Below are 26,596 nucleotides of genomic sequence, written 5' to 3'. Positions count from 1 at the left end.
TATCGTCATGAAACTTGTGGTAAAGCACTTTCACAATTCACACCGATTGATTTCTTTGCAACTTGTCAATAGTAGGCATATCCCTGGATATCACTACCAACGCGTTAGCTCAAAACCTAATCATGGCAATTTTGTCTCTGTTTCAGCATTCAAAATGTCTAGGGGTACTTTCGCACTTTGAAAGAAAACTCCAGAAATTATCAAGTTATCATAATGAAGGAATGGCCAGAAAACTATGTCGGAATGTAAAACCATCAAACCAAAGAAAAGAAGTGGAAGCACTTACAGGCCGCCATTTACTAAAAAAAATGCTGCATATAAACATAGGAGGACTCCCAGCAAGTAAAACAGCTGAAAGATTACAGGCAAGAAAAAGCAAGCAACTAAACGACACACCCTTCGAATAGAGGAATGACCTTAGACGAAGAATTTAAGATGCACCAATCAGGTTACCAAGTGTATGACGACAGGATTTCATCCCCGGACTACATATTGTAAGGACATGGCTGAAAACCGCTTTGGAACCATGACCGAATTACCCAGCAAGCTTGCAACGTCACAAGACGTGGATTAAATAGAAGTAAGAGACTGTTCTCCTACCCGCAGTAAAAGAAGTTAAAAATACCTTACAAGGTACTGTCCAACATTTTTTTTTTTAAAATGGAGCCTTACACTGGGAACATAATTATGCCAACCAGGCAAATTGACGATTGACTAAATACTCTTTCTAAATCATCCAACGACAATATTGACCATGCAGTACTCTACAAAATATTGCTTAAGTTTGGAGTGTACTCCAAATTAGGAAGACTGATCACACCAGCACAGGTAAAAGTACAAGAGCAATTGATCCGACATTTCAGAACCGATTCTGGACTTAAGTGAGGCATGAAATCGGTTCCCCTGGACTTCGTGTTGCCTAACTAACGAACAATAACGAACAGAAAATGAAATTATCATATACAAAAAAAAATTCAGCCTTCCCTAAATTATAGTAGCGGGACGTGCACTATGAAACTGGACCGAATATAGCGAAAGAGTAAAAACCTTCAAATAATGAGTCCTCACGCGGTAGGTCACGAATTTTTATTTCTACATGGGCGAACCGAGGATTACCAAGCGAATTATGAAAGAAGCGAAGCAAGAAAGACGATTTAATTGACAAGGTAGATCAAGAGCTGCTAGGCTTTTTGAATTGAAGGACATAGGCGCACGACCGTGACGTATGGACTCGAATCTTCCATCATCCTCATCCATACGGATTAGGTAACCCTCCCACCTAAACCTGGCTGCCAACAACCGTGCGCGGATTTCATCGGTTGTGATTTTCAACCCTAGACAGAAGAAATTATCAACGGTCTCAAAGTTGTAGTCTCCTATCTTTATTCTTGTTGTTCATGCTTTGATTTCTTGCACTCACGTTGCCACCATGTACCTCGTCTTGCCTTCTTTAATGTGCAGCCCAAGATCTCGCGCCGATTATCGCCTGCGCGATGTGAATGAACGTAGATTGTACATCTCGGGTTGTTCTTCGCAGTATGTCAATATCGTCAGCGTACGTCAGTAGTTGGATAAACTCTAAGAGGATGGTACCTCTCGCATTTACATCTGCATCGGGAATGACTTTCTCCAGGACCAGGTTAAAGAGGACCAGGTTAAAGAGGACGCATGATGAGGTATCTCCTTGTCTTAGACCGTTGTTGATGTTGAATGATTGGTCAGGGTCAGCCAAGCCAATCTTATCAATTTCGTCGGGATACCAAATTCTCTCATGGCCGTGTACAGTTTCACCTGCTGTCATAGGCGGGCATATGATCTATCCGGCCTGGCAAGATATCAGAGAATATTTTATAGATGGTGTGTGTGATGGGGAGAAGCTCTAGCCTCTGAGCATTGTACTTGACACCCCCATCTAACGAAATATTCCGAGTTCGTTAACGTAACCCATCGCAACTAGACAATATCACCGCCCAAGGTCTGATGCCCTATGCGTCCATAGGCAGGCATTCACATAGGAAATGCTACGTGAATTCCGCTTCCTGATTACAGGAGGGACACATATCATCTGAAAGAATTCCTATTCTAAGCCTAGTAAACTATGGCCTAGTTTTACTTCCTTGCTACTGGTACTCCAATTGCTGGTCCGGTCCCAACATGGGGGAGATTGAACACTATTTCAATAAAGCATCCGAGGTTTCCTTTCCCTCTACGCCACAGTGACCAGGTACCCAGAGTAGTTTCCCCGTATTAAATCTAGGGATAGTGTTCAAACAGCTCCTGCACGCTATTTCGCTAAAGCATCCGAGATTTCCTTTCCCTCTACCCCACAGTGACCAGGTATCCAGAGTAGTTCCCCTGTATTGAATCTAGGGATAGTGTTCAAACAGTTTCTGCACCCCTGATGATTAAAGGACTACTCGACTGCAGATTGCGATGCGCCTCGCCACGCAGTTTGCCTCCCCTAGGATCGCAGAGACTTCAGCTTGAAAAACCGTTGCATATTGTCCCAAAGGAAAAGCCCACTTCTCGTTTTTACTCGAGAAGTAGACTCCGGCTCCAGAACCATGTTCTGTTTTTGAGCCATCGGTGGAGAAGACTTCCATATATACCGCCACGCATTCGTCTGGGACTTCCCAGTTCTCTCTACGCTTCACGGTAATCTTCTACCAAATAGATGTATGGGAACACGAGAATCGGAAGGCATTATAAGAACTGGATTCAGTATTTCCAGTAACTCTTCCAATGTTCTGTGCCCTCTACATCCGTTGTTTTCCCAGAGATTTAATCAGATTAGTCTATGAGTTGCTCTTATTGCAGTGCTTTGAATAAATATATCCAGGGACTGCAAATTGAGTAATGCATGTAATGCTGCGCCGGATGTATTGCTCATAGCACCGGTGATACCCAGACACACAGTTCTTTGCAGTGCGGCTAGTTTACGGTGAAAACCTTTTTGTCTCACCTTAAGCCACCACACTACGGATACATAAGCGAACATCGCCCTAATGCTAGTAATGTATATCCACATTACCACATGAGGGTCCCCATGTCAATGCAAAGCTCCGTCTGCACAGCCTATAAGCTGTGAGAGCTCGTTTTATCTTTACCTCTACATGTTTGTTGCAAAAAAGCTTTTTATCTAGAGTGGCTCCCAGATATTTCACTTCTACGGGGAGTTAAAGAGTTGAACCTCACGTCTCAGGGAGGCGAATTCAATCCAGTTTTCACATCCCGATCAACAGCAAGCACAGCCACGTCATCAGCAAAAGCTTGAGCGTGTATTGGCAAATTTTGAAGTTCGCATAGTAGTGAGTCGATCAGCATACTCCACAGAAATGGCCACAGCACACCTCTTTGAAGGCAGCCTTTCGTTGTTTCTGCTGTTGGGTAGCGATCAACACCCACTTCAGCACATAAATGGATCCATTGAATTAAAGCATCATCAATACCATGCCCTAGCGGCATCACAAAGTTTTTGAAAAGGCGCACAGTCAAACGCCCCTTCAATGTCTACGAACACTCCCAACACGTACTCACCCTTCAGAATTGCATCCTCTATCTTTGTTACCAAAGAATGAAGAGCAAACTCACAGGACCTTCCACACTGGTAAGCATGTTGGTTTTCATTAAGCGGGTGCGACCTAAGCCTCTCCAAACCTTTCAGCAAGAATAAAGTCAAGAAATTCTTTGGATTAGAATAGTCATCTTTCCCAGACTTCGGTATGACGACTACCTCAACCTTTTGCCAAGAGGTAGGCACATAGCCCAAAGTAAGGCTTACTAGAAAAATATTTCTCTTACTCTTTTCGTCTGTGAAGTCGCTTTTCCGTCTGACGGAGTTGGGGATAGGTCTCTGCGCGTGCCCGCGTTCTTTGAGAATGCAACATTATTCGATATGCGGCATTCTTCCGTTCTGTTGCTAGCTTACATTCATCGTCGAATCAGCCGTTCCGACTTTTCTTGCGGCTAGGGCCAAGTATCTTTCTGGCTGTATCAATGATAACGCTCTTCAAGTGGTTGTAAAGATCATTTTTTGATTCTTCATCTCCACGACATCTGTTAGCTGCGGATATTGCGGCATTCGTTTCCCCCTTATAGATTTTAAGGGGGGCTGTGTTGTGAATGGCTTCAGTATTCGCTCTCACCTGATTGTCAGAGGGGAATGTAGGTGATGTTTTAATTCGACTAAGAAACCTACTCCGAGCACATGGCTTACTGGATGACCGATATAATATATAATGTAGTGGCTCTTCTCCAGGAAACCGGTCCCTGTCCAACGCATTTCCTGCAGCGCTGTTAGATCAATCTTATATTAGGACAGGGTATCGGCTCGCTGTTGAACAGCTTTTAGTCTGTGCACGTTTCGCAAATCGTTATTCCTTTGTCGTTGCCAGGTTCGTCGTTTTAAATTCCATCCTGTCCGAGGCTCCTGCTGTAGCTTCTTGACATCGGTTTTCCGTGTAAGGTTGTCAGTCCTACCCAACCCCTTATTTGGAGGACCAGTTGGTACGATTTGTCCCATTTTTAGGCGCTTCTCCGTCTGCAGTTTTTCATTAAGAAAAGACTCCCAGTGATCACCACGTGGAAGTGGATATATGGTTTGGTAGTAGATCCATCGTGGGTACCAATCCACGTTTCGTCCTGGGACCTATACTACCTTTTGACCGAAATACGCTTACCCAACGAAAAAAATTGGACAGACAGATGTGTGCTGAACGTCAGAAAGTAATAAGGACAGAGTTATACAATCACTGGCAACAGAGACGGGATAAATCCTTAAAGGTTGTGAACGTATAAAGTAATTTCAAATAGGAAATGAATTACTAATTTACACATTGCCTCAATGGGCACAGTAGGTTTTACAGACAGTATTGTATGATTCCCCGAATTGTCCTAGATATGATAGCATCCCAGACAATCCGAAGCTTATGCTGTTCTATTCCCCCTTATTTGAAAGTGAAAGAAAAAATCTTAATGCGGCGTTGAGGGAGAGTGTATCAAAACAGTTTATTGGGGAGGTGCTTAAGTCAGAGGAGAATTTATCTAGAATTATTTCCACAATTGCAGAAGTGCATGAAGGAATTGCTGTTGAAACAAAGAAAGGCAAGGAAGAACTCGAAAAATGTGGACTTAATGCGTTCGTATGTTGTGGGCTTATTACAGCATTATTTGCTCTGGTAGTGAAGCTAGTGCATAATCTCAAGCATTTCCTATTCTCGCCAGACTGTTAATTCAATTGAAACTTTTTAGTGTTACTAAATACGAATTAGATACGCGTTTTCTTCGCCAAGGAAAAATGGTTCACCAATATTTCGAGACTTATTATGAGACTGTCAGTTTATATATATACATAGATACAACTTGAATCCTTTCTTAAAAGGTCGGTTTTCGCATCGTTTCCTGTAATATTGTTGTATTGATCCAGTTGTGAAGCCACATATTTTCATTGTGCCATTAATCATTATCCCTTCTACATAATTGACTTCCTTGAATTTTCCATGTTCACTTCTCCTTTCTTTCTTCAGCTTCCATATCTTCTATTCCGTTATGGAAACGCCATATTCTCTTTGGCGTCCTTTTAACCACCTCAGTGAACCCATTCTCACAATCGTGTACCGTCTTCTTCGCAGAAGTTGTAGCTCTTATCAACAATGGTGAAGTTTAAAATTTAAATAATCTCTATCATGCTCTTGGAATCACCGATGGCTATATCAAGGACTAATTTTTTACTGGCACAAGCTGGGAGAGTTAAGAATTTCCTATGAAGTCTACAATGCCTTTGTTAAATACATAAGCCAATTTTCAGGATGAATATTCATAAACGAATTGGTCCACTTTGAGGAATCCTCTCAAAATCGGAATATGGTATTCAAATCTCCAGGACCTCTTCCTTGTAGACTTTTAAGTCTCTAAAAGAATATGGACTTTCCATAATCTTGTTCCCATAAACCCAGTTTATAAACCAAAAGCAAATATCTTCTACTGTTTTATTTTTATTCATTTTATAGTTTAGTTGTTCCAAACTTCCTATTTGAGTTGTTGCTTAAAAAGTGCAACCTTGCACTACCGTACAGATACGATTAAAGAATCATTTTTGATTGCTCCAATTAAATTGGACTTGCCTAGGAAGCAATTAATGAACTACTATCTAACAATCAACTTTTCTTAACGCAACTGTCGGAGGTTTACATGCACATAAATGATCCGACTATAAAAAAGTGAAATTACAAAGGCACAAAATAATAATGACTTAAAGAGATTAAGGCATTTAGTAACTGAACTGAAGCCAAATATGCCAAAGCCTATTATCTATCGGATTATTGAAATGGGTAGGCATATATTTGAAAAATCAAAAGTTGAAATCTTTATTTCACATTATGACCATTGCATATACATGCATAAGCTGACCTATGTATGTTTAAAAAGATCGTTGGTTGCTCTGGAAATTAGAAAGTAAATAATGTCGTTAGTGGAAGTATCGGGTATCTATGGAGCATGTAGGCCTTCAATAGATTAGGTCACATGAAAATAAACCATCTGGATTAAATGGATTCCCGAGCCGCATAATACTCCCTAAAATGCAGATGAAAGAAGAATCCGAAGCCGCTCCTGAGATTAATAATTAGAACAATATAATGAGGCTTAGGCTGAAGAACCTAGTCTATAAATTCTATAACAATGCAAATGATTGAAAAGTTTGAGTACGCAACGGAGTACATTCAACGCCATTTGATTTTGTTATTTTCTGATGAGGACGAGAATTTCAAGTTAGTGATAGAGAGAGTAGACAAACCATTTTGACGAAACTTTTTTTCGAGCCACATGAGATCTACATCCAAAAACTTCTCCATGCTATTAATATAGTATGCTTGTCCCAAGCCCAGGTAAAGGAGGAGCGTTTGAGGCAACGTACTCTATACTATCCTCAGTAAAACATAAATAAAATGCTGAGACCAGGGAAAGAGATAAATAAAATATAGTTGGAGTCATTCCACTATGCTAAATCCTACCCGATCTCCCTTAGTGACAGGTCCCGTGACAGGCCGACCAAGAAAATGCATACAATGTCGTTAGAAACAAGATGATCGGATTGAGTCACACGCCTCGGGGAAATGCTAGGGCGTCCTCCTCAATCGACGCGGCAGAACGAGCCTCGGTCCTGTTGAGAAATGGGCACGGGTCCTTGACGCATGGACGGCGTCAGGACGTAAGCAAGTTAGTCCAAACAAAACGAACAAAACAATGTGTCAGCACGCTAAATGTTGGTACCCTAACATAATTGGGAAGACCGAGAAACTCGCAAGAGCCCTTCGGAAAAGGCGCACTGCAAGAAACCCGATGGTAAGGTGCCTAAAGCTGCGATATTGAACGCAAACGCGGTAGAAATGGCTATAAACTTCTCTATTTTGGTAGCCCACACACTTAATACGGTGTTGGAATTGTCATCTCAAAGGGTTTCCGTGATGCGATTAAGGAGGCCAACGATTTGATGATCGGTTGATGAAGTTCACCATTATATCAGCTGATCGCACTATTCACTTCTTCATCGCGTACGCACCACAGCCAGGTCGACCTGATGCCGAAAAAGATGCCTTCTGGCAACTTCTCGATGAAAAGACTTGTCACGTGTCTGCTGACGACTATATCATCATTGTCGGCGACCTTAATGGTTATGTGGGTGAAGAGAGGTTCGGAGCGCGCAATGAGGTTGGCGAGCGTATACTCAATTTTGCGGACACCCATGACCTTGTACTTATCAATACACGGTTCATCAAATGATTGTCTCATCTTCTTCATTTGAAAATCGGCTATATTCTCATAAGACGCCGACATTTTACCACTGTAACGAACGCGCACAGAATACCGAACCCTTCTGTTGCGTTAATGACAAGAACGGTACTTTGCTTACCAGCGGATGGCGGATAGATGGAGAGAATACTTCAAGCAGATTTCAACTGAAGAATTTGCTCATCCTCCACTTCCACAATCATTGCCGACATTTGGAGCAGTTCCACCTGTCAGCACAACTGGTGCTCAGAGGTGGCGGTGATTAAGACGGGGCGGCAACCCTGTCGGCCAAACCAAAACCAAGTGGGCGAGGAGAACCTCCATAGTGGTGGCAACATAAGCTGTTGTATAACATTGGTTTGCCGGCCGTGATGCAGTAGACGAATGCTCCAAAGACCTAATCAGGGCGATCAGACCCGAGTCTGCACGGGAACCGGCATAGCCCCTGGACTCTCATACTTCGGGTGAACTCCCGTTGAATGTGAGTACAGCTCGGTTGTTTGCGGTTGGCCCCCCTAGTGGGAGTTTCATGGTGGTTGTGGTTGTGCTCAAGCGAGAAGAGACCTTCGGCCCTCGGCGTGGTGTTGCGTTTCAACACGGGTGCCGTACTTCTTAGTTCGGTAGAGATTTAGAGGTCTTGCATCCACCAGTATGAATGCTGAGCGATGCACTTGGTATAGACTGGTACCCTCGTAGCTTGCTTCGGCGGGGCTCTGATTGTGGTCACAAAATCAATCCGTATCTTAAGAAGAACGTGGGATTAAGTCTCCATGACAGGTGCTCATGTAAAACTCCTAGGACTGACTGTCAGCATAACTGAAAGCCACAGGACCTGACGACGTCGCGTCCGAGCTCTGGAAAGCGCAGAGCTGGGACCCAACACTATGGCTCAGTGAATTTTTTAATCGGGTTATTCAAAAAGGTAGAACACGATCTGACTGGCAAGGAAGAACCGCAGTTCCAATATAGAAAAAGAAACGTAGTCCAGCAGAATCCGGTTATTTTCCCATACCATGAAGATTTTTGAATGCATTCTTGACAACCGTATTCGCGAAATCGTTGAAATAACCGTGAATCAAGACGGATTTGTCAAGAACTGCGGAAATACTGACGTAATACACGCTGCCCAGTTACTCCTGGAGAAAAATCGTGAGAAGCACCGCCCTCTTTACATTGCATTTCTGGACCTAGAGAAAGCTTTTGACCGTGTGCCACACGAACTCATCTGTATGCATTACGACAAGACGTAGCCCCAGAAGAACTCGTTTTATTGCTCTGCCGAAGTTCGGTTTGTGTCTCTGTTGGTGTTCATCAAGGAAACACAGAACATCCAACGTCCTATACACTGCTTTATGCAGATGATGTTTTCCTAGCAGCTAATAGCAAAAATGATCTCGAGCAACTTGTCCAAAAATGGGAAATGGATCGCCTCATGCAACACGGTCTCAGATTGAATCTAAACAAAACTGAATTTTTGACGACCGATCCCCATGAAACAGGCACAATCACTGTCAGCGGCAGTGATCTGCCCAGAACTGAGCGATTTAAATACCTCGGGTCAACGCTATCAGCCAATGGAGAACTGCGTTATGAAATTATTTCACGCATTAACGCAGCCTGGATGAAGTGGCGTTCCACAACTGGTGTTCTTTGTGATCGAGTCTAAAATTTACCGCAATGTCGTCCGTCCTGTCGCTCTTTATGGTTCTGAGTGTTGGCCAACAGACAATGCACGACGTCTTGCGGTAATGGAGACGAAAATGTTACGTTGGACTAGTGGCGTCACACGTTTTGATCACATCCGAAATGAGGATATTCGCGATCGTTATGGGGTTGCTCCGATCCTGGAAGAGTTGCGAGAGAGGCGTCTGCGATGGTATGGTTATGTAATTCGTGCTAACCAGAATTCACTTACCAAGATTGGTCTCGACATCGAAGTCGATGGTAAACGACCAAAAGGCAGGCCGAAGCAACGGTGGCTTGATACGCTAGATGGGGATTTAAAAGCCTCAAGATTGCACCCAGATCAGGCGTTCGATAGAGCTAAACGGCGAAACCGATCACAACGAGCCGAACCGGCTTGTGAATGGGAAAAAGGTTGAAGAAAAAGAAGAAGTAGTGGTAGGGAAGGTAGTCATTCTGGTGAGGTTATTGATACATGGACTTCGGTTTCAAAATATCAATCAAACAATAAAAGGATTGAAAACAATTGCCTGTAAGGATATTAGGCGAAGATGGCTTTACGGTTTCCTACCAGGGCAGAGCCAAATCAGGCAAGCAGACTCTGCCTCACTTTTGCCCTGGAAGCAGCATGACCGAAGCAGCAGTGTTAAGAACATATTAGATTGTGGTTTACACAAGATCACTAATTTTTTACAAGCCCAGACAAGGGACGAGGGTTTGAGGCAACAAACTTTATGCGATCCTCAGTAAAATAAAAACAAAATGCTGAGATCTACTCTGTCAAATCCAACCTCATCTCTCTTGACACCAGATCTCGCAACAAGCTGACCAAGAAAAGACATTCAATACTGTTAAAAAGGCCGGTCCTATCGAGAAATGAACAAGGGTTCTTTTCCTATAAACGGCGTCAGAACATAAGTAAATTAGTTCGGGCCAGACCAGTCTGTGTCTGCACGCTATATATTGTCCTTTCAAACAACTACCTAGCTTTAGCCTTAGTCTAGCTTAGACTAAAACAACTGGCGTTTTAGTCTAATATAATTCGCAGCCTTGTCGTGTTTTTGCGATGATAAAAGGGAGCGTTTTTCCACCTGTTGGCATTTTCGGTCACGCTGCTCCCAGGGCAGAGGTGAGGCAGCGTCTGATGAGTTGCCTCTGCCCTGGACGAAACCGTCAGTAATTTTTGATTTTTTGATTATAAATTAATAACTATGAACTTCTCTACTTTATAAGGAACCTATAGGAAATAAGATGTTCAAACAACCAACTAATCAGACATTCGAAGAAGAAAGAAAAAAAAAGAATAATGAATTATGAGCATTCCTCCTTCCATAAATTTTTGACTCCTTATTCACAACTCCGCGGCCGATGGCGCCGCGTTCGATAGAAGAATTCTTCGAAGAATTTTTGGTTCCCTATGTGAGAATGGACGATTCCGTATCCTACATAGCGACGGACGATACCATGACCGTCAGGTTGTGGATAAAAGCCGGCTCAATAGGTTGCGGTGGGCGGGTCACTTAATCCGTATGGATGATGATATAGCCCGAAAAGTCTATAAGGACAATATCTACGGTAGACAAAGAAGACGAGGCAGACCCTGTCTGAGATGGAACGATGGCGTAGGCCAAAAGGTCAGACGGCTTTTAGGGATATTGAATTGGTGGACCTTATTAAGATAGGCCTAGACCGGATATCGGTTGTTGCGCCGTTGATGATGATACTCGGTTGAAAAAAAGACGAAAGCCAAGTGCAGGCCACACGAAATTCCCACAATTAGGCCTCCTACGTCTCGGAATTGCCAAACACCTAATAAGTTTACCCGCTTGTTAGCTAATCCTTACCCTGAGTAGCAGCAAATTAAGGAACAGCCTATCGAATTGGCAAGCAGAAGCCAAATCACACGGCCAAGACACTGGAACTAAAAACAGTCGTTCAGTATATTTACAGCACGGGAAAGCAAGGTGAACTGAAAAATAATTCGGGTCCTAGCCTCGCAAACTATCCATGATTTGGTTGTCAGAATAACAACAATTTGCAAACTGTACGGGGGCATCCACCAACGGCGTCACTAGCACGCAGTAGCTTCTTCCTCATATAGTAGCAGTTCCCGTGTCAAGTGCAATAGGACACAACGTTAAAATGGTAACTTCTAACTTCAACTATTGCATCCTGATCTATAATATATCTAGTCGACTCTGCTACCAAACTAGTCAAAAGCTAAAAAAACAAGAAAAAGGTAGACTAAAACTCTATCACGGCGAATAACTTCAAAAATGGAAGCAGCATCTTTTTTGTTATTCCTTTTGTATTCAATTTACTCAGCAGTTTTTAAAAATACATTTCCCGACAGTCAACTATTTTCATTATTCATTCAGTTACGTAAACTCCAATAAATTCTCGACAATTTCTCAACAACACATGTCACTTTCGCGGATTTCTATTTTTAGATTGCTCGCAATAGTAACAGAAAAACCCTTCAGAATTTCAGACAGATTCAGAACGACTTCAAAACTTCTTTTATATCGAAAAAAGTTACAAAGTCACCAAGTTTAACGAACTTATACCCAACCTAATCTTATAGAAGTTGAGTATCTTTGCTCATTGCCTAATTTTCGAACGGCTTCATTTTCAGTCGGAAAATGACTACATATATTACAACGCCTACTCGATCAACTTGACCGTCCTGAACAAATATTGTAGCTAATTGCCTGCTGTTCGAAATGGGACTAGTCAAGTGTATCACATTCATTTCCTTCCTAGTCCTGAATCAATCCGAATTCACGTTAATGATTTTTTCCACTACATGACGCTTCCTTGCCGTTGCGATTGTTACTCTGATGATTCTCTTCCTTAAGGAGGTGACCGGTTGGCTTTAATTAAGTAGCCAGCATTTGGAAGCTTACGTCAGGAATTGATGGATAGCCGCTGGTATTTAAATGCTACTCCGCAGAAGTTTGCAAACCGCTTTGTACCGAAATTTGAAAGGATGACACGATTATTCCCATAGTTGTTGTCCAATGCTTCTCGTTTTTGTTTTGACATTCGTTGCGAAATCCATATTTAATCCAAAAATTACTAAGATCCTCGTACCCCTCGACCTAATTTAAATTCTCCCATGTGTCAACCAATCAGTATACTGGGCCCCACATTGGGCGCCTTTTGCAATAACCAAGCAACGTGGTTGACAACTCAACACAGGGCAGCTTCCCGACCACACATGCTTCTATATCCCGACCTACCTTCGCGAGGTATCACACCATGCAGGGTTACGGCAATAAGGTCGGCAGACCTTAAGGTCTGTGGTCCTTTTACAAAGCGGTGTACTCGTGGGCTCATTTCCAATTTATTATTGATTGCTAACATGTCAACAAGCAAAATAGTCGCTTTTCCAAAGAACTTTGCTAATGACCACATTCTAACGATTGTTTCATTGTGAAAATTAGTAAAATGCCCACACAAAATAACCGTTAGTTTGTTTACAGCTTGGCAATTCTCACTTGTCATCTCCAGTGTCAAATTATTTTTGTGGTTCCTCTGTTCATTGTTTCAGGAGACGAAAGGTCAATAGGCGAATGTTGGTGAATCCTTACTTTAGTCATGCTAATGTGCAGTACTGTCATTTTCTCAAGATGCCCTCAACGATATTGATATCGAATTTATACGTTTCAATCAGCTATTTGGACTTATTTTCCTGTAATATGGTTCTGCTTTTCCTGTAACATTTGCTTCCTCTCACACCGAGTTACCGATCTTGCCCAAAAGGCTCTAGAGTTGGAAAAGTGACAAGCTAATTAAACCTACGATAAACACAAATATAATCCATTTGACTGACTGGTTATGACACTCTTCCCATTTGTATTAATAGACAGAACACTGAGAGAGTCAATCAATTTATACATCTACGAAGCGTTGTTCCTGGCGACGGCAGCACCGAGCTAACGCTGTTTTATCATAAATGCAACATTAAGTTAAGGCTGTTCCGCGCTAATGTTTTCTCTGTGTGACTATATGAGAGTTGTGGAGAAGAGTTCCAAACTTCACGGAAGATCGTGAAAGCAAGAGAAGGATATTGCCAGGAACAGCGATGGCGCGTACATGTAGCTGACACGGTATACCACACACATGGATTTTTGGGAACCAAATATTACCTGTGAATCGACGTTCTGGAAAAGAACTCCACCAATTCCAAGAAAACTTGTATCAGAAAGCAAAACACACTTCTTTATATATTGAAAGTTGTTCCATTCATCATATGGAAACTATTCAATACATCATTTTCAAGATGAATCTTTTCCGGTTTAATTCAGCCGCAAATACTTCACTTTAAGAAAAAGCCCTCCTGAAAAATTGACTACCTAAATTTCAAGATTACGCCTGCAACTCGTTAGGATTTTGAGACTTTGTATTGAACATTAGGAGGAAAATTCAGAACGAACAACCAGTTTGATTGTTTTGAACCGCAAAGGCAGAGCTAAACTATCATGTCAAAAATTTGTGAGTTTTGACCGTTCAGCTCCATCAAGCTTAATGAGATCCAGAAAAGGTGATGGGGTTTATTGTAAGATAGCTCACTATTTTAGGTTAGGATTATTCATTCGATGGGGACGGAGATTGAGGAGCTGTATCCCCCGATTTGCTTGCAGACCGAGCAGTGCATACTTTAAGATTCATTCATTTTCTCTCAAGGCAATTGTGCCTATATACATTCAATGAAAGTCCACATTTCCAATCTCTCCACTTGTGATCTTTCCTGTTTATCTGTAGTAACACAGTTTCTGCAGAGGGGACGCATATGCAGCGTGGCCTGTGTAATTACATTTCTGTATATTGAGTTGATTAGGGCTAGCGTCGCAAGGCCCCACTTGGCATGTAAAACCATTTATCGCCCTGTTGTATTACTGGAGGTTGTAGTTTAAGTTGGCCTCCCAAGAGTGGTATTCAGACTGAGTCAAAACTCCATCCCAGTAAGGTCTTCTCACAAGCCTTCGAAGATGCAAGTAATTTTGTATTCGTGGGAAGTACTGGTCATCTGCTTCCATTGCCACAGTCAGCTTCGGTGCAAAGTATAACAGCTACAACTGAGACAAATATTAGACGCAGTTTATTCTATGCCTACTCATTTTCAAATGTACGAAAGCTCATCAGAGAAAGCGTGGTATGAAAAAAAACTGGTGGTACAGCAAAAAATCATACCAAAAAAGCCAACAAATACGGTTGCAATGAATCCTCCTCCCCTCCAAGTTCGAATAAATGCAATGATTGGGAGGAAATTCTAGATGTAATTATACTTCAGCAGATAGAAACAACTAGAGGGTGTTCAGTGCGAGAGCTTTTCCGGATCTCAACTGACTAATCTTCGATGTAGATCTCAAGACGGAAATCCCGAAGCCTTTCAGGAACTCCAGATTCAAACTGACAAAAACAATAGAATCTAATATTGCTATTTGTGGAATTAAGTATAGAGATCCTAACTAAGGCTTTAGAAGCTGCTTAGATGGTCTCCTGTCCCAATAAATACAGCCAGAAAAAAACACAAGGGACACGTATAATATTGGTTACAGACAACAATTCTGGCAACCCTATAAAAACTGCTTTAAATTTTATAGTAGCGTAATTAAGACTGCCAAAAGGGGATCCTTGTTGAACTTCTATCAAACCCCCAAAAGCACCAGTGACACAGAACAATTCAGTAACATTCTATTCAAGGAACATAGAATTGCGACCTTTTAGGGGAGATCGGACGAGACACAGACAGAGCCATCAGAAGCTTTTAGTGAACACGCATTTCCCCTTCTAGTATCTGCCACGGAGCAGAGCTAAAGTACAGTTCGTTAAGTAGCTGCGCGGAGAATATTACGCGAATTGCTCTGGTTCTGGCAGGATGTTGACATTCATCTTGTACAAGCAAATGGGAAGGTTGTCCCGTGGCTGAAGGAGATTTTGAAAGTAGTTTTCAGCATAATTATGTGCTACAGTGATGAAGTCGAATATTAGTTATCTTCCTTCTAAAAGCGAGTTAGCTTCAAATTTGTAAGCCACAGTTCTTTGCACTGAAAACCTTAAAACAAGTTTTACAATCTTATCTAAAATTTCTATTCTGAACATACGTCCAGCTAGTGAATCATGGCTACAATACTTCTGCAAGTCTTCCCCCTTTTCGACAGGATATATTATACTTTGTCGTATGTTTGTTTGTCTCTGACAGGAAATGTTTAGTGTGGTTAGCAGCCTTAAGGCTCAGGCACCTGTCACTGTGGGAAGCTTGTTCCCAGTTTTTAATAGCAGCATTAGCTAATGTTACTGACACCCCAATTGCTGGTTCGGTCCGGGCAACGGAGAAATTGAACCTTCTTTTGCTAAAGTATCCGAGATTTCATTTCAATCTACACCACAATGACCGGGTACCCAGAGTAATTCTACCGTATTGAATCTAGAAACAGAGTTCAATCGATTTCTACATTTCTGAACGATTTTTTAGTAATCGAACGGCTGCTCAACGCCCCCAATGCAAATTTATTATCACTACAGATTGTGGTGCGCATGTCCTTCAACAGCTCGTCAATCATCCAGGTTGCCACTCTTAGTATCGCATGAACTTGAAAGACCGTTGTATATTGTCCCAAGGGAACAGCTCACTTCTCGTTTATATTCGAGAGGTAGACTTCCGCTCCAAAAACCTATTCTGTTTTTGAACCATCGGTGTAGAAGACTTCCGTATATCCTGACACCCATTCATCTGGTTCATCCCAGTTTCCTTTTAGTTTCAAAATAACGATATCTTCTACCAAACAGATGTAGAGAAGAATCAGAAGGCATTGCGAAAACTAGATTCGGTTCTCCCGAAATCTCTTCCAATGCTCTGTGCCCCCATGTCCATTGTTTTCCCCCTGATTTAATTGAATTAGTCTATGAGTTACTCTCATTGGAGTGCTCTGAATAAACAAATCCAAGGGCTGCAAATTGAGTAATGCATCCAAAGCTGCTCCGGATGTCATGCTTATGGCACCGATGATACCCAGATACACAGTTCCTTACAGTTCAGTTCCCTCCTTTTTGTAAATAAGACCACTGTGGCTTTATTTGGATTTACTGGAAGTCCATGCCTGAGACATCAGCTGTCAATCAAACCAACGGCGCGGTGCGTATTTCTACACACCGTTCCGAGATTTCAAGCAACAACCAACACAGTCACGTCATCCGCAAAAGCTTGAACGTGTATTGGTGGATTTTGCAGTTCGCATAGTAGGGAGTCGATCAGCATACTCCACATAAGTGGATATAGTACACCTCCTTAAGGGCAGCCTTTCATCGCTTCTGTTGTTATGTAGCGATCAACACCGACTTCAGCACACAAAAATCTCTGCGTTAGCATAGCGTAGATCCACTTAATTAAAGTTTCATCAACACCATGTTTTCTAGCGGCATCGCAGAGCTTTTGGAAGGGCACACAGTCAAACGCCCCTTCAATGTCCTCAAATGCACGTTCAACGTCCATGATACTGCATACCGACTACTTGATATATACGGTCGGAAAAGTGCTCGAAAGTCTCATTAGGAGTAGACTCGGTGAAACGATGCGTGCTGCCGGAAATTTACCTCAAAGACAGCTCGAGATTAGAGTAGGAGTAGAGTAGTAAAAGACACTCTTTAGAAAACAGGAAATCACAAAAACAAACTAAAATGATGAATTTTTTTGTTAAAATAAAACTAAAATCATCTTAGCCATGTTGTTGAGTAAATTATGCAAAATGTATAATTTTTGTTGTACTCATTTACCATCATCATCATCAACGGCGCAACAAACGGTATCCGGTCTAGACCTGACTTAATAAAGAACTCCAGACATCCTGGTTTTGCGCCCACGTCCACCAATTCGATATCCTAAAAGCTGTCTGGCGTGCTGGCCTATGCCGTCGCTCCATCTCAGGCAGGGTCTGCCTCGTCTTCTTTTTCTACCATAGATATTGCCCTTATAGACTTTCCGGGCTGGATTATCTTCACCCATACGGATTAGATGACACGCCTACCGCAACCTATTGAGCCGGATTTTATCCACAACCAGGCGATCGTGTTATCAATCATAGATTTCATCATTATGTAGGCTACGGAATCGTTCATCGTCATGTAGGGGGCCAACTCTTCTCTCCAACGCGCCCAAAAGTTCGCAATTTTTTTTGCTCAGAACCCAGGTCTCCGAGGTCTCGGGTAGTTCTTCCCATCGTCAGCGTAGGTCAGTAAATGGGTGAACTTGAAGAGGATGGTGCCTCTCGCATTTACATCTGCATAGTGAATCACTTTCTGTAGGGCCACGTTCAAGAGGAAACATGATAGTGCATCCCCTTGTCTTAGACCGTTGTTGATGTCGAATGGTGTTGAGAGTGACCGTGCTGCCGTTATCTGGCCTCGCAAATTGGTCATGGTGAACCTAGTCAGTTTTATCAATTTCGTTGGGATACCAAATTCTCTCATGGCCATGTACAGTTTTCCCCTGGCTATGCTGTCATAGGCGGGTTTAAAGTCAATGAAAAGATGGTGCAACCGATGTCCAGATTTCAACAGTTTTTCTATCGCTTGCCCCACAGGGAAAATCTGATCTGTTGCTGATTTGCCAGGAATGAAACCTCTTTGGTATGGGCCAATGATGTTCTGGGCGTATGAGGCTATCCGGCCTAGTAAAATAGCAGAGAATATCTTATAGATGGTAACCAGCAACATGATACCTCTATAATTGCTGCACTGCGTGGTATTCCCCTTTTTATGTATGAGACAGATAATGCCTCGTTACCAATGGTCAGGCATTGATTCGCTGTTCCATACTTTTAGCACAAATTGATGAACTACTTGGTGTAACTGGTCGCCTCCATATTTAACTAATTCGGCTGTAATTCCATCGGCTCCTGGCGGCTTATGATTTTTTAGCCGATGAATTGCACGGACTGTTACTCCTCTACTTGGTGGTGGCAGTATTTGTCCGTATCCTTCGGTTGGCGGGACCTCCAACTCGCCGATATTCTGGTTGTTCAGTAGTTCATCAAAGTACTCAACCCATCGCTCCAATATGCCAATTCTGTCGGAAACCAGATTTCCCTCTTTGTCTCGGCAGGATGATCATCGAGGTGTATAAGACTTCATCCTACTGACTTGTAGGTAAAACTTACGCGCCTGGTGCGGTTGCTCCCTGTACTTTTCTAGTTCACAGACTTGCTGGTTCTCCCAAGCTTCCTTTTTCCGTCTGTGAAGTCGCTTCTCCGCTCGACGTAGTGGGTGTTAAGTCTCTACGCGTGCCCGCGTTCTTTGAGAATGCAACATTACTCGATATGCGACATTCTTCCGTTCCGTAGCTAGTTTACAACCATCGTCAAACCAGCCTTTCCGGTTTTTTTTTCCGGTTGGGGCCAAGTATCTTTGTGGCCGTATCAATGATAACGTTCTTTAGGTGGTTGTGTAGATCATTTGTTGATGCTTCATCTCCAGGATCTCTGTTGACTGCGGTTATTGAGGCATCCATTTCCGCCTTATAGGTGTTGCGGAGGGCTGTGTTGTGGGTGGGTTCAGTGCTAACTCTCACCTGATTGTCAGAGGGGATTGTATGTGGGGTCATAATTCGAGCTCGGAGCACCATGCCAACGAGATAGTGGTCCGAGTCTAGAGCGACATATGAAGGCGTAAAATGTCATGCGCTGCATCGAGGTAAAATAACGAGACGACTTGATTTTTATTCTAGCTCGCATATACCCATATTTCGGGAGCAGCTTGTTCCCTTATTCAATGCAATACGTCTGCTCATAATTACGTTTAAGAAAGTTAATAGTTGGTGTATGAGTCCATCAGTGTTGTATTCTCAAGACTTTCCTTATATTTTCTTAACAAAGTATAATATTTGGTCAGTGGTTCTAAAACCGCTATGGTATTCGTCATAGTTATGTTCATTAATATCTTTTAGGCCGTGCGTAAGGAAATTCCTCTTCAGTTTTGGGCAGCTTCGTCTGCCTTGAGAGATACCCAACCGTTTACTTTTACTTCTGTAATGCTTGATGGCACTAAATCATCAAACGTATGATTCCGGACGAATGTCTAGACTTCCCATTCTTCCATTTCTTCACTTAGATAGGAAATCTGGATATTCATTTAAATATTTACTATTATAAACTGTATTTTTGGAACCCTGTACTCACCATGTAAAATATTCATTGCTCTTATTCTTTCGTTTGTTATTTCTAAATTTATATTAATTTCACTGCACTTGAAAAAAAGTTTAAAAAGTTTAATTATTTAGCAGGAAACATCTGTCTTTTTCCATTCACTGAGCGACTACACTTAATTTCAGTATAGTATTTATGTGTGACACCGACTCCACCACTCAACAAGGATTCATCACTTTTTTTAGGCCCAGCACCTTGAACTATGTTCACCGAATACCTATTTCCGTGAATAGCACTTAATGATGATTAATTATCAAATAATTGCCCCAACGGTCCCTCGTCACCCCGCTGAAACGCGCACACACAATGGGACTACAATTCAAATTCGAATCTTCCGCGCGGCACTCATTGAAGTGGACTGTGTCTGCGGCGAGTCCTGTTTCAGAACCAATCCCATGAGTGTTGGCTACCTGGTGAACGTGAACTATTTTCAGGTGCTTTGACACAGATCGGCCACAAGCGAGAGGGCATCGGTGGTAATCACAGAGCGCAGAGGTTGCCTGCACCTTTCTGCGGCCCCTTTGAAGTCACTCGTCAAATATCCAGTTAGCCGCGCCACAATAGAGCCTCTTCTGACGCACCTGAATCAACGCAAAAAAACCATTCCCGGTGCACCGTGCTCTCTTAGAGAAATGCAAGAAGTTCTTCGGCAGCGCACCAAACGTCTACAGGTGAAGACACCGTGAAACGCAACACCGCGACATTGGGACAGTGGTCCGACACTCCTCACTACGCGCGGGACACAGCACAGGCACAGAACTATGAATGGAAGAACAGCAACCACTTTACCATGGAGCCGAGGCGACGTCACAACCAACCACACGTGATGTTAGTAAACAACTGAGACTGACAGAGTGACAGCACCGCCAGGTACGTCCGCGTCCGTGGGTTCCACACTGTTGCAACCGTTCTTGCAGTGCTTGTGGGTAGTGCATGCAACTCCACTTCTTGTACGCTATAACCGGAGACGAACGCGCAAGTCCACATTCTCGCATGCAACTCTGTTAACTGGCTGGCGGCGGCAGATACGCTCGATTCAAACGCACATTGGACGGGCAGATAAGGATCAGGGACCATTGAAAGGGAATCACGGGTGAGTAGACGAGTGTGGCGGCACATAGGGTGCTCCCGTTGGCAGCAATTTCATAATAACGTTGAAATCTTTGATAAGGTCAGCTGAAAGTGACGCGTATAGTGGCTACGCACACTATCCGGTTTATCAATTAGAGGACGCAGTCACTGAGCCGAGATGAATGGCAGCAAAGCATAGGGGCGGGAAATGCTTTTCACGGATTGCAGTTTTTAAATACAAAAGGAACAAGCACAACTTCATGCGGAAACCCGAAATCGAGGCATTCAAAGGAAACTTTTGAATTCGCTCTAAATTACGCGCGAGAATATATAAAGGGAAAATCAATGGAAAACACGAATACCGTTTTGAACTATGATTTAATAGCGAACGTCCATAAGTCCTCAGAAGCAGGGAAAATTTGAAACAAACAAAATTTAGTTTTTAGGAAGGTTTGAAATTCTCTCAAACTGATAGGAATGAAAGGCGCAAATTGAAGGAGACACTTGTATTTATGCACTGCAAATTTACGCGCAACTTTTCATTTAATTCAAATCCTAGAGGATCAAATATGATTTATTTAATTAGACAACATATCGTATTAACCCTACAAGCCCAATCTAGGTCACTGTCGCCTATACGCAAACGAATATTTGCCTATTCTTTAGCACATATCTTTCGATTCCAGTGATTGACCGAAACAACTCAGTAGTCGCAAAGAGGTTACAGGAGACGGCCGTGTTTGCTCCATATTGTACCTCCATATTGCAGCAGAAAAGACGAGGAAAAGAAGAAGGATTAGACCCTCCGCTCTGCTCACTAAGCCGACGGAAGGCAAGACATTTGTGGAAGCCCTTAGTGAAATCCGCTACAGGATGAAACCCGAAAACAACAGAACAGAGGTATCTTCCATACGGAAAAGGAGGGGTGGCGGAGTCTCGTCAAACCGCGCCCGAAGTCGACTAACAAGAGTCCGTTCTGCGAAGCGATCAAGGCATTATTAAGGGAGAAGGCTTCTGTTTCTAGCCTAGAGTCCATGTGGTCTCTAGAAATCCGAAACCTTGAATGCCTCACTGAAAAGGACGAACTGGAGGAGACGATAAAGCGTGAATGTCCAGAGGTAACCAATGTCCGGATATCTATCACCTCCGTAAGTGCTCGAGGCCAAAAGCTCGCCGTGGCGGAAGTCCCCGAGCAATATGCAGCGGGAAAATCAAAATTGGATGAGAAGTATGCAGGGTGGACTATGCAAGGGACCGTACAAAAAGACAACATGCAGGAGATGCGGCCAGGTTGGTCACCAAGTGAAGACCTGCAATGAAAACGAAAGTTGCGTTCTCTGCAGGGATCGTGGCGCGCCCGGTGAGAGGGTCACACACACTGCGGGCTCGGGACGGTGTCCAATCGTTAAGGCAGAACTGAAAAGGGCTAGGGCGCGAATGGTGTGATCCACATTTTATAAATTAACATGCACCGGAATGCAACCTCTCACCAGTTACTAGCGCAGTTCGCTGCGGAGGCAAATGCTGATCTAGTGCTAATCAGCGTGCAATACCGAAACAGGGGCCCGGCTTCATGGCATCTGGACATATCGTGTACCGCTGCCATTTGGGTCGGGACGACATTCGACCACGTGTTCTTCCCGAAGGCCGAGGGAATGGGTTTGTCTGGATTCGGTGTTTAAGGATAACCTTTTTTAGCGTTTACTTGACGCCGAATGAGACTATGCTGGACTTTCGTCGGAGCCTTGATGCTTTGGGGGACGCCGTTTCGAGCGCGGAGGGCGAATCCTGGTAGGCTGTGATTTTAATTACTTCGGTTGTGAGTCTCGTTTTTTCGGTTTATTTTATAATGAATAGAAAAAAGACAAATTTTATTTTTTAATGCCGATATTTCAAGGACCAGTCGTTCTCTTCCTCAGTAAGTTTTTGTCTACATATTATATTTCTACACAACATTTCAAGATTTCGATCAACAGCAAGCACAACCACGTCATCAGCATAAGCTTGAGCGTGTATTGGCAAATTTTGCAATTCGCATAGTAGCGAGTCAATCAGCGTACTCCACAGCAGTGGCGAAAGCACACCTCCTTGGGGTCAGCCTTTCGTTGTTTCCGCTCTTAGGTAGTAATCGACATCCACTTCAACCCACAACAATCTCTGCGTTAGCATAGAATGAATCCACTTGATTAAAGCATCATCGACATCATGCGCTCTGGCCGTATCACAAAGTTTTCAAAAAGGCGCACAATCAAACGCCCCTTCAATTTCCACGAACACTACCATCGCGTACTCACCCTTCAGAGTTCTCTATCTTTGTAACCAAAGAATGAAGAGAAGAGTCACAAGTCTTTCCACGCTGGTAAGTATGTTGGTTTTCATTAAGTGGGTGCAACCTAAGCGCGTTCCCATGAATGTGGCGCTCAACCAATCTATTCAAACCTTTCAGCAAAAATGAAGCTGGTCTGTCTAAAGTTTTTTGGATTAGAATAGTCATCTTTCTCAGGCTTCTGTAAGTAGACTACCTTAACCTTTTGCGCAGAGCAAGGTATCCTCGAAAAATATTTCTTAGAGGTCGCTCTAAGTGCTCCACACCCTCCTTTTGCATTACTGGATAGATGCCATCCATGCCAGGTGTTTTGAAATGTTCAAAAGAGAGTAAGGCAACTCTCATCTTTTCATAGGTAATAACCACTTTTGCAATGTTCCAGTTGCCCTCGCCGCACTTGCGTTTTAAAGAGGTTGCAAGAACCCCACCCTCCTGGTTCTCCCGGATGGTGTACTTCCAAGAGGGTCTGTACTGAAACCAGTCTCAAGCTCGTGAACGTACCATCGGGTTTTCTAATAGAATCCAACTTGGCCGACTAATCCCTTTTGAGGATTCTGCACAGCCTTAAAGACACTCTTTCGCCTTCCAGTTCTGATTCTGATTCTGCATACGCAAGTAGGTCCATTAGTTCTTGCATCGGTTTAGGATACAAAGAATCATTGGGTAAATAGAGAGAGGAAGCAACTATGATGTTTTCCTCTTGCGATTAATCTGAGATTCTACGATGACCGTAACTAAGTCCTGGGAGCAGAACTGAGGAAGAGGACAATTGGTCTTCGAAATTACCGGTATATGGTGATTTTAATACTAGGGCCCTTGAATAGATTACGCCTCAGCCAGACTCCAGAGGGAAATGGATTTACGGCAACGTTTTGACGCCCAGGCTGTGAAGGAGATGAATGGAAGCAGAGCATAGGGGCGGGTAATGCTTTTCACGGATTGCAGTTTTTAAATGCAAAAGAACAACAATAATACTTCATGCGGACACCCGACATCGGAGCATTCAAAGAAAACTTTTGAATTCGTTCTAAATTACGCGTGAAGGAAGCATTGCTGACATCACTTTTACGTCAGAATCTCTGGCATCATCGGGGGTGGCGAGTCCTGGAATTCTTCTCGGCAAGTGATCACCAGTACATCCCCGCGCTGGTGGGCGCTCCGGGGAGTGGTAGCGTCTCAGCTAACACCATCGTAAATTCAGTGATGAACCTCATAACAACGACGTGTGAGGCTTCCATGCCCCGTTGGGGCCCCAGCCGAGACAAGCCTTCTACGTACTGTTGTACTGTTGGACGACAGAAATTGCCGACCTACGGAGGAAGTGTCTTAAGCTCCGCCGTTTGGCACAACGTTTACACGCCAGCGAGGATGCATGCGCCATAAAGGCACAGTATAAATCAGCAAAAAGGAGTCTCCGCAGCGCCATAAATAAAAGCAAAGCTTGAGGCTGTCATAACCTGGTCAGCGAGGTGAATGAAAACTCGTGGGTACTTGGTTATAAGCTTGTCACCCGGAAAATCGGGGCTCTGCGGAAGCCCTGCATGTTAACTAACGACCCGATAGACCGCATTTTACGGGCATTATTCTCTAGATATCTTGTACGAGTTGATGCCAACAACGCAGAAAGCGTCGGGGATTGCACTCTTTCCACAAGGAGGGACCTCGAAGAAGCGGTTCTCACTATGAAAAACAAGAGAGCGCCAGGTCCTGATAGTATCCCGGCGAAATTTACAAACTGGTGTTTCGCCAAGGGCCAGAAGCGATCCGCTCTGCCGGGGACTTATCCCAAAGGCAGCTCGGGTTCAGAACAGAGAGATCCACAATGGATGCTATTATGGAGGTCGTAGATGCTGTTAATCGAACCGAGGCACACAGCCGCCGAACTCGACGGCTAGTGCTCCTCATAACGCTTGCTGTCAGAAGTAAGAAACCGTAAAGCCGTCATCGCCTAATATTTTGATGTCAGAAATGCCTTCAATTCCGTTCTCGTGCCAAGCTATCCCTTGCGGATATTGAGGGATTATCTGATAGACCGCTCCCTGCTCTATAAGACGTTAGTGGGCCAGAGGAGGATGGGAATCACGTTGGGAATAGCACAGGGATCCATCCTTGGGCCGGACCTCTGGAATGCTCGATATGCCCGAAGACTCGCGCCTGGTCGGTTATTCAGACGACGTTGCGGCACTTGTTGCCGGACGCACTGTTGAATAGGCGTAAAGCAGAACAAATGAGCGAAGAAGATTGAGCTCGACCGGTGAAGGGACCGGATGACAAGGGGTTCCCTGAACTAATAACTCCTTTCCTCCTTTCTCGTTGGTAAAAGGCATTCCTTGACTTGAAGGCTCTCAACGCCGGGAGGGTGGGAGGGGGATTCCAGGCTGGTTTTCTGATTACAGGGAGCTGTTTAGTTGGTAGTCCAACAGCGTACTGTTACGGGAGTCCAACACTCTGTGCGCAAACGCACTCATTTACCCTATTCCCAAAAAAGAGTATTGTAGATACGGTAATATTGTAGGTCAATTTACTCTATGTTTCAGTTCTGTGTAACTTTTACACAAAATATTTAGAGATAGCTATTTTTAAGAGAATTTAACTTTGTATTTTATTTCATTATTCATCATCAACGGCGCAACAACCGGTATCCGGTCTAAGCCTGCCTTAATAAGGAACTCCAGACATCCCGGTTTTGCGCCGAGGTCCACCAATTCGATATCCCTAAAAGCTGTCTGGCGTCCTGGCCCACGCCATCGCTCCATCTTAGGCAGGGTCTGCCTCGTCTTCTTTTCCTACCATAGATATTGCCCTTATAGACTTTCCGGGTGGGATGATCTTCATCCATACGGATTAAGTGACCCGCCCACCGTAACCTATTGAGCCGGATTTTATCCACAACCGGACGGTCATGGTATCGCTCATAGATTTCGTCATTGTGTAGGCTACGGAAACGTCCATCCTCATGTAGGGGGCCAAAAATTTTTCGGAGGATTCTTCTCTCGAACGCGGCCAAGAGTTCGCAATTTTTCTTGCTAAGAACCCAAGTTTCCGAGGAATACATGAGGACTGGCAAGATCATAGTCTTGTACAGTAAGAGCTTTGACCCTATGGTGAGACGTTTCGAGCGGAACAGTCTTTGTAAGCTGAAGTAGGCTCTGTTGGCTGACAACAACCGTGCGCGGATTTCATCATCGTAGTTGTTATCGGTTGTGATTTTCGACCCTTGATAGGAGAAATTGTCAACGGTCTCAAAGTTGTATTCCCCTATCCTTATTCTTGTTCGTGCTTGTGTTTGACCAGTGCGGTTTGATGTTGTTGGTTGATTCGTCTTCGGTGTTGACGTTGCCACCATGTATTTTGTCTTGCCTTCATTGATGTGCAGCCCAAGATCTCGCGCCGCCTGCTCGATCTGGATGAAGGCAGTTTGAACGTCTCGGGTGGTTCTTCCCATGATGTCGATATCGTCAGCATAGGCCAGTAGTTGGGTGGACTTGAAGAGGATCGTACCTCTTGCATTCACCTCAGCATC

General features: G+C 43.5%; 1 protein-coding gene across 1 annotated transcript in view; it reads right to left on the bottom strand.

The window, feature by feature from the left end:
* The window catches only part of LOC119646631 (protein Wnt-5), an 87,185-nt gene extending 66,660 nt beyond the window's left edge, over window positions 1-20,525 (bottom strand). The window contains exon 1 of the mRNA XM_038047141.1: window positions 19,650-20,525. The gene's annotated coding sequence lies outside the window, so the exon portion shown is untranslated. The remainder of the gene's footprint in view (window positions 1-19,649) is intronic.
* Window positions 20,526-26,596: the final 6,071 nt, after the last annotated feature.

This window comes from Hermetia illucens, chromosome 1, assembly GCF_905115235.1.
Source record: "Hermetia illucens chromosome 1, iHerIll2.2.curated.20191125, whole genome shotgun sequence".
Lineage (NCBI taxonomy): Eukaryota > Metazoa > Arthropoda > Insecta > Diptera > Stratiomyidae > Hermetia > Hermetia illucens.
Note: the sequence above shows the minus strand (reverse complement) of the source record. Positions and strands in the feature narration are given on the sequence as shown.